This window comes from Eptatretus burgeri, chromosome 14 (genome assembly GCF_056783735.1).
Source record: "Eptatretus burgeri isolate ZD-2024b chromosome 14, Ebu_testis_v1, whole genome shotgun sequence".
Lineage (NCBI taxonomy): Eukaryota > Metazoa > Chordata > Myxini > Myxiniformes > Myxinidae > Eptatretus > Eptatretus burgeri.
The window spans coordinates 348,020-360,158 of record NC_140974.1 but is presented as its reverse complement, the minus strand read 5'-3'; the positions used below and the strand labels follow the sequence as shown (position 1 = coordinate 360,158).

Genomic DNA, 12,139 nt, shown 5'->3' with positions numbered 1-12,139 from the left:
GTTGAGGCAGGAAATCACCAAAGTAGACCAACATACCCTGGAACGCACGAAGTTCTGAAATGTTTTGTGGTATTGGTACATTCACAATTCGTTCAACTTTGCTCGGATGGCAAAATGGCCTGACAGGAGATCTGATGACCCAGGTATTCAACTTCACGTGCCATAAAGGTCCACTTCTCATGCCTGAGGTGTAACCCAGCTTGTGATAGCTGATTGAGGACTTCGTTTAGGTTCTCGAGGTGTTCATGTTATGACTTGCCAGTCACTAATATGTCGTCCTGGAATATGAATGTCTGTCGTACAGTTTTCAATAATGTCTCCATCTTGCAATGGAAGATTGCTGCAGCAGAGCGTATGCCAAATGGACATCTGTTGAACATGTCGAGTCCTCGATGAGTGTTGATGCATGTGTTGGGCTTGAATCAAGCGGTTATAATATAATATAATTAATAGGCTGCCGCTCAACGATTTAAATCATAACCGCACTAGAAATCACTAATATAATTACTAATTTACTATATACATTATAATATACATTACTAATACGTTATGCAGACGTCCAACACGTTATTATACGGCCAAAACTTTAAAAAAAACAAACATCAATAGTTCAGCGTATGCCAGCGTTTTACATACATTTTGATACCTTGCCATACACTGGCTAAAATGTCAAGGTGTGACGGGGCCCTGATATTGAGGAAGAAGAGAAATATTCGTGTGTGTGTGTGTTTGTGTTTGTGTGTGTGTGTGTGTGTGTGTGTGTGTGTGTGTGTGTGTGTGTGTGTGTGTGTGTGTGTGTGTGTGTTTGTGTGTGTGCGTTTTTGTGTGTGTGCGTTTGTGTGTGTGTGCGTTTGTGTGTGTGTGTGTGTGTGTGTGTGTGTGTGTGTGTGTGTGTGTGTGTGTGTGTGTGTGTGTGTGTGTGTGTGTGTGTGTGTGTGTGTCCAGGATATCTCAAAAAGTTGTTTATGGATTCGGATGAAACTTGGTGGACCTGTTGGGTGTGTGACAAGGAAGAATTGAATCGATTTTGGTGAAGATCCGAATCCGGATCCCGATACGAGAATTATTTAATTTTTAAACTGATTTTTATCCTCGACACGTGGCTCTGAGAGAGCTCTGCGTTTTTCTTCTTCTTTTTCTCCTTCTTCTTCTTCTTCTTCTTCTTATTCTTCTTCTTCTTCTTCTTCTTCTTCTGGTGAAGACAAAACCTTTTGGACGCGGCTCTTGGACACATTTGTCCTTGTTCATCATTGAGAGTGAGGACCAAACACGATGTGGTGCTGTATCCTGTGCATAACATGATATTTCAAACACGGACTCGGACCGATATGTTCTCGTGGATCAGGGATGAACGTGGTGGAGGTATGAGCTCCATCGAGGGTCCTTCTGGTTTTAACTTGATCTCTGTGAAAACATTCCACTCTGAAAGGCTTGGGACACGAGACTTCATCAGTGAAATGTTACGGAAATACAAGTTTTCTGTTTTTAAACTGAAATTGAAACTTGGCTGCAATTGTGTGCACCGTAATGCTTCACCATCCCTTCCGTCTCATTACAATGTTCAGTACAAGGTGACGATGGCGAGAGCGACACTTCAGATCCCTTCCAGTCCCTTCTATTTATGAGTTCAATTTTTTCGAGTTCAGCCGGATGAACGAGCTGAGTCGACGTCATTTCCGAATGCAGTTGTACGTGTTACGTCACGCGTCGCTGAGTCGACGTCATTTCCGAATGTAGTTGTACGTGTTACGTCACGCGTCGCTGAGGCGACGTCATTTCCGAATGTAGTTGTACGTGTTACGTCACGCGTCGCTGAATGTTGCGCTCGACGTCCTGCCGAGTACCAGTGTGTTGGTGGGGACGAGGTGCGGACTTGGGTTAGAATGGCGGATCCAGAGCTGAACGTGGATAACCTGATCACGCGGTTCCTCGAAGGTAAAATCACCATCGGATTTCGCGCCAATGACCGGACACTTGGCCGAGGATCATTGTTTACGTCTTGTTTTCCGTCTTGCTCCGTCTTGCTCCGTCATCACCTTTGGTTTTAACAATCGGGATGTTTCCAAACATAATTCGCCTCAAGAGTTGTAATTTCCGAAGGTCCAAGATTATTTCTTGATCGCGGTCATGATTGACGATGACAGAACGAGGTGAACAGACGAGATTTCTCCCTTCGGGTCCTGATGGACGGGATTCTTTCCTCACTCAAATAACACACTCTTTGATCTTCTTGTTCTAATCGTTTGGCAAATCATTCCTCCATCGCCAGTACCACCTGTACCTGCACTGTACTACCTGCACTGTACTACCTGTACTGTACCACCTGTACCTGTACCGCCTGTACCTACACCGTACTGCCTGTAGCTACACTGTACCGCCCGTGCCTGTACTGTACCACCTGTACATGCACTGTACCGCCTGTACATGTACTGTACCACCCGAACCTGCACTGTACAACCTGTACTGTACTACCTGTACCTACACTGTACCGCCTGTACCTACACTGTACCACCCGTACCTGCACTGTACCGCCTGTACCTGTACCGCCCGTACCTGCACTGTACCGTCTGTACCTGCACTGTACCACCTGTATCTGCACTGTACTGCCTGTACCTGTACCGCCTGTACCTACACTGTACCGCCTGTAACTGTACCGCCTGTACCTACACTGTACCACCCGTACCTGTACCGCCTGTACCTGTACCGCCCGTACCTGCACTGTACCGTCTGTACCTGCACTGTACCGCCTGTACCCGCACTGTACCACATGTACCTGCACTGTACCGCCTGGACCTGTTCTGTACCGCATGCACCTGCACTGTATCACCTGTACATGCACTGTACCACCTGTACCTGTTCTGGACCGCTTGGACCTGTACCTGTTCTGGACCGCCTGTACCTGTTCTGGACCGCCTGTACCTGTTCTGGACCTCTTGGACCTGTACCTGCACTGTACCGCCTGCACCTGCACTGTACTGCATGTACCGGCACTGTACCGCCTGTTCCTGTACTGTCCCGCCTGCACCTACACTGTACCACCTGTACCTGTTCTGTACCGCCTGTACCTGTACTGTATCGCCTGTACTTGTTCTGCACCGCCTGTATCTGTTCTGGACGGCTTGGACCTGTATTTGTTCTGGACGGCTTGGACCTGTATTTGTTCTGGACCGCTTGTACCTGTTCTGGACCACTTGGACCTGTACCTGTTCTGGACCGCCTGTACCGAGTGTCCAGGTCCTTGGTGCTTCCCGTCTTGCTCTACGGATGTGAGACTTGGACTCTGACCAGGGATCTGAGACGGAGACTTAATTCCTTTGGTACCGGGTCTCTTCGGAGAATCCTTGGCTATCGCTGGTCAGACTTTGTGTCCAACTAGTGGTTGCTGGGAGAGACTCGGACAAGATTTGTTACCAATCTAGTCCGTGAGCGTCAGCTGCGGCTGTATGGACATATGGCTCTTTTTCCTGACGCTGATCCTGCTCACCAGATTCTCTCAGCGAGGGGGCCTTGTGAGTGGATGAGGCCAATGGGCCGACCACATGCCCCATAGTTGCAGCAGCTTGATCGGCATCTCAAGGAGATGGGGATGGGCCAGGCACCTGCCTGGGGGATGGCCAGATGGAGGCCCCTGGAGTACTGGCGGAAAGTGGACGCAGCGACATGCTGCTCCGGCGCATGCTCCCATACCTGACCTGACCTGTCCTGAGGTTACCCTTAGTCGGAATTGCCTTTCAGGAAAAGAAGGCAAGTTTTAAGGCAACTGCCTCACCCCACTTTCAGTTTACTGAAGGATGGTTGTGATAACTGAAGACGAGATGGGATTAATTTCTGCGTAAGAGAGAGCAGATTTCTGTCAAAGAATTCTTGGGCTGAGTTAATATCAGGGGTGGTACATGTAGCAGACCAGTGCGAAAGAGAGATGGCTGCTTGCAGTTCCTGCCCTTCAACTTTAGTCAACTGCCAGACTCACTGGCGCTCAGGTGGCTCTCTGACAATATCCAGAGAGATGTTGACTCTCGCAAGCATGTCATCAGATGACCCAATTGGAGTGGAGGAAGAACAAGATACATTGATAGGAAAGTTGGTCATTACCAAGTCCAAAAAGGAGGAAATTGCCATTGGTTGAAATGTGGGTCACAAAGTTCACAGACTGAGTCAGGCCCTTTGAGTTACAGAAGTTCTTTCCTGTGGTGCCATGGCTGTGGAGAGAGGTACCAACACCTAGCCAATAGGCATAGTGACAATTGAAATTGCCACATATGAGGAAGAGAGAGTTTGGATGGGTGGTTATATGATGGTCCATGTTGGCAGAGAGGGGTTGGAGGAGATGTAAATGGAGGAGTCACTGTTAGGACAGTGCAACACGTAAGCAAACAAGAGGCGGGAGTCGAGTTGAAGTCGCAGCCAGAGGTAATCCTGAGGTATGAGTGGTTGTGTTGAGGGGGAAGATGGGAGGAATGGTTGAAAGGGGAGGAGGGCACAGATAAGGGGTGGAGTTGGGAGGATTTTGGCATGCAGGAGATGACGAGGGGAAGGGTACTGACATGGAGGGGTTTTACACCATTAATGTATGTGACGGAGAGTTGATGGTCGTGTGCAGCCAACCTCTGAAAACTGGACTTCTCATGATCCTCAATTTGATAAACGGAGACAGACATCATGGGAGGGGTGAAATTAATGGTTGTTGAAGGTACGGAGGAAAGGTATGCTGTCGGTACCGTGGTAAGGTTTAAGGGACTGAGCATTTGTGAATGACATGTTTTGGAAAGAGTCTTTGTGAAGAAGAAGAAGAAGAAGAAGAAGAAGAAGAAGAAGAAGAAGAAGAAGAAGAAGACGATGTATCTTGTCCGGGAACACTTAGCTTTGATGACCTGGAAGGAGGAACTGTATGAGTTAATGTGTTATATGCTCAGACCCAGAAGTTATTGTGGGGCATTTGATTTTGTTAATGATCTTCATACCAAAGCATGGATTTTTATTTGGCTGATTTGTTATTACAGAGAATGAATGAAAATACTTAAGAAATTTAAATAATTTAGGAAATTTGTTTTCTTACAGGGCTCTCCCCGGATCTTCAAAACATGGAGCAGATTCGACGGATTATGCGTCCTACAGATGTTCCCGATACAGGTTCGTTTTTTTTCTCTCTTTTTATTCATCTCATCTATCTACTTTTCCTCCAACTTGTCGTCCTCCCTCCCACCACTCTCTTCCCTTCCTCATAAACAGGCATTAATCACCATTTAGCAGATTTACTTTTATTTTCAAAATCGACTCGCCTTTTATTTTCATCCAAAAAGCAGTTAAAATTAAATTTTGGGAAAACAGGTTTTCAATCTTTTAAGGAAACTTGGACTGATGAGGAGGTCATGTGAGTAGCCAGCCCATCATGCCTGTCCTTGGTCCACACTGCACGAGTTTAATATATAAATTTATCTTCTATATCCTAACCCTGTTTTTACCATTAACATGATCTTTTGTTCATTTGATGAATGATAAATCGGGTACATTTATCATTTTTTTGCTGTTTTGTGGTTTTTATTTTTTTTTTGTTATTATTTGTGGAGGAAAAGTACATTTACAGATTTCAATCAAACTTTCTTGGCAACATTTGCAGGAGTTCCCTGAACGTTTAGTAGTTTTTACACCGCAAAGGGATTTGGCAACGAGAAAGTCTGTTTTGCGGTCTGAGTAACAGGTTTCATCTGACTTCCTTCCTCAGATGATCATTCGATCATTGCATTTTAACTTGGCGGTGATGATGATGATTCATTGGAAGTGTGGTCTTTTGCATGCAACCCATGACCTCTAAGGTGTTTTTTATTTAATTGTTTTCTGTCCAACTAGAATTTGTACTTAGCCCACCAACTACTGACCAGAGAGCGCCCAATGTTTGTACAACAGTTACTTAGTTCATACCCATTTTTAGCTTATCTGCAATTGACATTCCAGTTTAGGTATTGTCGTCACACACCGACGCCTACTTGCCTTGTCGCCTTTTTGTCCGTCTGTCCGTCTCCTTTTTCGACTTCTCCGGCAAAACTGCTGAGCCGATCTGGCTGAAATTTGGCAACAATGTTTGTCTCATGACTGGTAACAGGAATTGCAAAGCTCATACTGGTCACATGACTTCACTTAGATCAAAATGGCCGACTTAGTAAATTTATTCCAAAATCTTCTGATCCACCAGTCAGAATGCTACCAAATTTGGGTTACAACATTAGGCCAGGGTAGGGATGTTAAATTGCCAAAGTCTTTCCAATCACCTGACCGGAAGTGTGTCAAAATGGCCGACTTGGTCAATATACGTGAAAATCGTGTAAATTCTTTAAAAATCTTCTTCTCCAGACCCACCAGTCAGAATCCTAATAAATTTGGGATACAACATGAGGACACGGTCCTAATGTTAAATTGCGGAGACCATGTCGATCACCTGACCAGAAGTGTGTCAAAATGGCGGTCACGCAAATTCCTTCAAAAATCTTTCCCAGACCCACCAGTCAGAATGCTACCAATTCTGGTCTGCAACATTAGGCCAGTGTAGGGATGTTAAATTGCCAGTCATTCCGATGACGTGACCGGAAGTGTGTAAAAATTGGCCGTCAATTTTTGTGAAAATAGCGTAAATTCTTTCAAAAATCTTCTTCTCCAGACCCAACAGTCATAATTCTACTAAATTTGTGTTACAACATTAGGACACAGCCATCATGTTAAATTGCGAAGGTCATGCTGATCACATGCCCGGAATTGTGTTACAATGGCGGTCGCGCAAATTCTTTCCAAATCTTCTTCTCTGGACCCACCTGTCAGAATGCTACCAAATTTGGGTCACAATATTAGGCCATGGCCCAGATAAGCTACGAGTCCAGTGGTTCTATTTTTAACATTTCCACCACGAGAATTCGATTATCTTGAGTCTTCTTTATCCACTGATTTGACTTGTAGCATTAGATATAAGTACCATAACCACCCACTCATACCACCGTTTTGTGACGTGACCGGGGCCCATCCACCTTTTGTAACAGTACGTGGTCGGTCAGGCCTTGGGCCACACGATGGGTCAAATCGTCTTAGCCGTGTGACACAAATCACAATTGCAAAGCAAATCCTCTCAGCCAAATTCAAAGCCGTGTAACCTCAGTCCCACCCAAACTTACGGGCTTTGCTACCCTAATGGCACTTTGCGCCAATAGTGTAGTGGATAACCACAACAATTGTGCATTTTATGAGAAAAGCATGAGATTTCTAACATAGTTAGTGCATACCACAAGGTTTATTTTCAGATGTGGAGGGAAGTCAGATTTGACCTCTAAGGACCGTGAGAGGTCAAATCCAAGATGGCCGGCCGCCAGTCCACCTGGTCTATTGTTCATACGCGCTTAATTTTGGAACCAAACAGTGTAGAAAAACATTTAAGGTGTCATTTTTAACTAAATTGGGGGTGCTCATTCATTTGATGATACTTTTGAGATCGCCAGAATCCAAGGACATGCATTTATATCAAGGTCAAGGTCAAATTACGTGAAAAACTTTTGGAATTCTTTTGCTAATACATTTATTTTAGCTTGTACACTGGATTGGACATATGCAATAATAGTGAAACTTCGCTTCCATTTTGACCCTATGAGCACAAGATATCCACATATTTCTACCAAATTGCATTACAACTTCCTTTGAAATATCATTTCTATCCGGCAAACTAGTACGGATCAATGTAGCTCACGATAACTATCAATCTTCCCACTCGTACTAATTTTCAAATTAGCACTATCCACAATTTCCGAATATCCTATTGGTAATAATCAAAATCTCACAGCCTCCAGAACAGAAGCACAGTGCAGTGCACTTGAGTGCAGCTTTGGCACACTTACAGCATCCAGTGCACTCTTTCTCGCAGTGATGCTTCAGGGAGAGTGGTCCAAAGCGGCTGCCACCCAGTTGTTTCCCTTATCCAGCCCCAGTCAGATGGATCTGGCATCTCAGGATCCAGGACCAATGCCTGGTTCCAACAGTTGGCCTGGGAACAAGTGCGCTTGATGTGCTGCTTGAGTGCTGCCTGGGTTGAAGGAATGTTCTATAGAGTTCTAGACTTCTGTGTGAAGAGCTGTTTCCTGGCATCATTCACTTCCGTACTCTCACTGGTTCGGTCGTATATCAGCACCACAAATCGCTCTAGTAGTAACATCGATCTTTCACTGATCTCACTTGGTATGCATATGAGTTCATTGAAAGCATCATTCACCTCTGGGAAAGACTTCCAAGTTTCCCAGGCAGTCTTATTTCTTCTGCCAGCGAATGCAGATCCAGTGTCACACCCGGTGAAAGCTTGAAGGACTGGGAGAGTCAGACACTGTGTTGGATTCATTGTGGAAACCATTTCGTGAACAGCTATGTACCGAAAAATTGACCCGACACCAAAGGCAATGCACAGCTCATCAGGAGCTGTCTTGCTGAAGGAAGCCACAGCCAGTACCACCACATCAGTATCAATGGTACATATGGTCACCTTCTTACACCCATTTTGCACAGCATCTGCCACATGCAGAAGTAGACGAGTGTCGGCCTCCTCTTGCGAACATGGGGCAAGGCGGGCCAAGTATGACTCAGCAGGAGAGCAGAGAACTCCACTTCCATCTGTTGCATACAGTTCCTTGCCCTCTGCAAGAGGAAGATGAACAGCTTCGCGTGACAGGAAAGAATGCAATTCGGTTCTGTTCTTATTGCATCGAAGGAAGTCCTTCCAGTTCTTTGGCATCACAGTAGAAGGAGCCACCCTTTTCCCTCTTCTGTTTGGTTGAGGCTTTCAGGTGGTACACATCCCAGACAAGGTTGATGTGGCTGCGTTTCTCAAGTTGAGCAGAGATGTATGGTGCAAATACTCTTTCTCCATACTCTTGAAATGTTCTTGATGTTCCAAGATTTAGCATTTGAACCACAGCTGCACCATCGAGAATTGTTGCATCAGCTACAGGCGCACTCTTGTTTTCGAGCAGATCTGATTCCAAGCAGCGAAGTAGATCTGCTTTAACCCCAATCCGCATTTTTCCTACAGTTAACAGAGCTGGCGGGGCTGCATGGCTTTCATGGGAGAAGAAATTGTCCATGTTTCCATCTCCTGTTTGACAGATGTACAGCCTCAAAAAGAGACCACAGTCACTCTTCAGTGCTGTGAGCTGTGCCTTCTGTCTTGACTTAAGCTTGACCGGTGGCCTACTGAACAATGGCAACTTGTTCTTTGGAAGTGTTTGTGTGTCATTTGCAAATTTCAACTGATTGCTTATTTTTGGTCATTTTTACCTTGATCTTGACCTAAATGCATTTCCCTGAATTCTGGTGATCTCAAACGTATCATCAAATGAATGGGCATCCCCAATTTAGTTGGAAATGACACCTTAAATGTTTTTCTACACGGTTTGGTTCCAAAATTAAGCGCGTTTGAACATTAGACCTGGTGGACTGGTGGCCATCTTGGATTTGACCTCTCACAGTGCTCAGAGGTCAAATCTGACTTCCCTCCACATCTGAAAATAAACATCATGGTATATACTAACTATGCTAGAAATTTCATGCTTTTCTCATAAAATGGACAATTGTTATAATGTGATTGTGCCATGTCCGCTGTGCCATGAGAATGTGCCATTGTGCCATGAGAGCTTATCCGCTGTACTAAAAATGACAGTGTAAGAATGTGACACTCACTCCACTTAAGAAGGAATTGAATAATATTAATTACCTATGTGCAAAACAGTAGTTTCAGTCAACATCCAGGTGCCATGAAGTTTGGTAAATACATCCTCCACAAAGACCATGGGCATAGATTTGCAACGGAGCCCAATGTAAAGCTATATATAGCAATGCACAGAGGAAAGCAAGGAGTGGCAGGAAGAACAAGGAGAAAGACATAAAATGTCATAGACCCATCCTTTTAGTAATTTTACTGTGCAGAGTGAAAGGGTGAGCCCATATTTACAAAACCGATGTGTATGCACATTGGACTTGAGTGTTCATGTGACATGCAAGAACATTTGTGATATGTGACATTTGCCAAGTTTGAACAAAATCGGACAATGCATGCCCGAGAGATGGTTGGAAACGCGTTTAAGTAACAAAATGGCCACCAGTCGACCATCTTGGATCTGATCTCGAAAAAAAAATGACGTGCACATGTAAGCCATCATTCATTATCTGCCATCATTCATTACCAGACAAGTTTGAACAACATCGGTGAATGCATGTCTGAGAAATGATTGAGGATGTGTTCAGCATCAGGTCTTTGATACAACTAAAATGGCTGCCTGTCGGCCATCTTCGATCGCATTGCGAAACAAAATGATGTGCATATGTATACCATCATGCGTTGTCTTTGTGCCAAGTACGAATAAAATTGAGTCCATACATGTCCGAGATATGGTTGCGGACACACGCACGCACACACGGACACAAAAATTGAGGCCAAATCTATAAAGCCCCATTTCGGACGAAGTCCAACTGGGGCTAATAACACCGACAGGGCAGAATAAAAGAAATCAATAGCAGGGACGTGCTTTCTTTGTGATGCGGAAGAAAGTGGCTGTTTCGTGTTGCTCGCTCAGAGTATGCCTTGGCCAGTCTGATGGGCAGCAAGAACCGTTGTGTGACGGGGGAACCCAGCAGTGCTGTCTGTTCAGAAAAGGAGCTAGGGCTGGGCAATATTGATATTTTTTTTCGTGAGTTGGTTATCCTCTCTCCACATATCGACGATGTCGCGATATATCGACATCAACATGGCACAATCACTTCTGCTAACGTATCGTGACCACCCTGTGGCGATAGCTGGTGCTTGTGGGGTACACACTATCGATGTTTATATAACCATAATGATGACCCACTGCACAATAGCTTGAAAATATAACTGATAATTGCCATTTAACATGTCCTGAAATGGATGTAAACACTTTTGTGTGCTCTCATTAAAAACAGTGTTTGTGTCATTGTCAAACACATGATCATATTGATGGGTATTTTTGAAAATTAATTGCACTTTTGCAGAGTGGTGAAAAAGCCTTTGTGGTTTGACATTGGACTTCATCTATCCTGTATAATCGAATGATATTAAATATAATGTGTATCTGTGTATTTCTGTATTTGTCTGTCTGCCTTCAGAAAGACAATTTGAGTACGGTTTTAACGGGCAATCTTTAAACACGACTGTGTTCACTACAGTCTCTTTTTGAAGATAAATAAACTTGAAAAACATTTTCCATAAAAGAGTAATGACGTCTGTTTTATTGGAATTGTAGACAGTGATCTGCAAACTGAGCCTCAAGGGCGGTGTACGGAAGCCAGTGTGACCACTCCTCATTTTCATAAATGCCAAGGTGAGCCAATGAAAAAAGCCAAGAATTCACAAGGTTTCAGAAAAGCGATGATAATAGAAAACCTATACACCAAGAAAACCTAAAGAAAACCAAGACGCCAAGGTGAACAACGAATAGCCAAGATCGTGTGAAAAAAGCCAAGGAGTGGTTATTTACGTCTGTAGGATGTCTAATAAATAAAGAAGATGGAAGCACACCTGACACGAGGCTGAGGCTTCAGACTTTTGCACTCTCATGAGGCTGTACCGTCTGAAATGAAAAGTTCCAGAAGATAAAGAAAATGGGGTAACGTTTGTACATGTAGTGTTTTAAAATAATGCTTCTTCCTATGAAATGCCATATCTCCCTGTTTTGACGGGCTTCCTGCGATCAGATCCAATATGGCCGACTGGTGGCCATTTTGTTACTTAAATATGTCATTAGGGTGAATATACTGATTCTGGCTCACTTTTGCCATGTAAATGAATGGGGGATTTTCAGCGATTCATATTTTTTTCCCTGAAAATAAACCCCCTTTTTATCCCAAGGTATATTTATTTGTCTCCCCTTTTAACCTGGGGATACTTTTTTTCAAATAACCCATGCAATAAGATAAAGATTTGTTCAAGTACTAAAGTGGTAATGTGATTTGTTAAAGGTGATTCGAAAGAAATATCTGAAACGTCTAAGCCTCGGGACACTCTTTATCAAATAACCGATGCATATTGTTTAGCTCACTCATTGAACCTATAAAGATTTGTTCATTCTCAAATTCCTTCAATAGTTTAATTTTCTTTGCACAA

At 44.0% G+C, this 12,139-nt stretch overlaps 1 long non-coding RNA gene across 2 annotated transcripts in view; it reads left to right on the top strand.

The window, feature by feature from the left end:
• Positions 1 to 1,785: 1,785 nt before the first annotated feature.
• Positions 1,786 to 12,139, top strand: part of LOC147012524 (uncharacterized) — a 78,150-nt gene continuing 67,796 nt past the window's right edge. Inside the window, exons 1-3 of one of the 2 annotated variants that reach the window (XR_015050982.1) lie at positions 1,786 to 1,935; positions 5,059 to 5,130; positions 11,280 to 11,538. This is a non-coding gene — a long non-coding RNA (uncharacterized LOC147012524). Of the gene's footprint in view, positions 1,936 to 5,058; positions 5,131 to 11,279; positions 11,539 to 12,139 lie in introns of those variants that run through there. The other variant, XR_015050981.1, reaches the window with a different exon arrangement.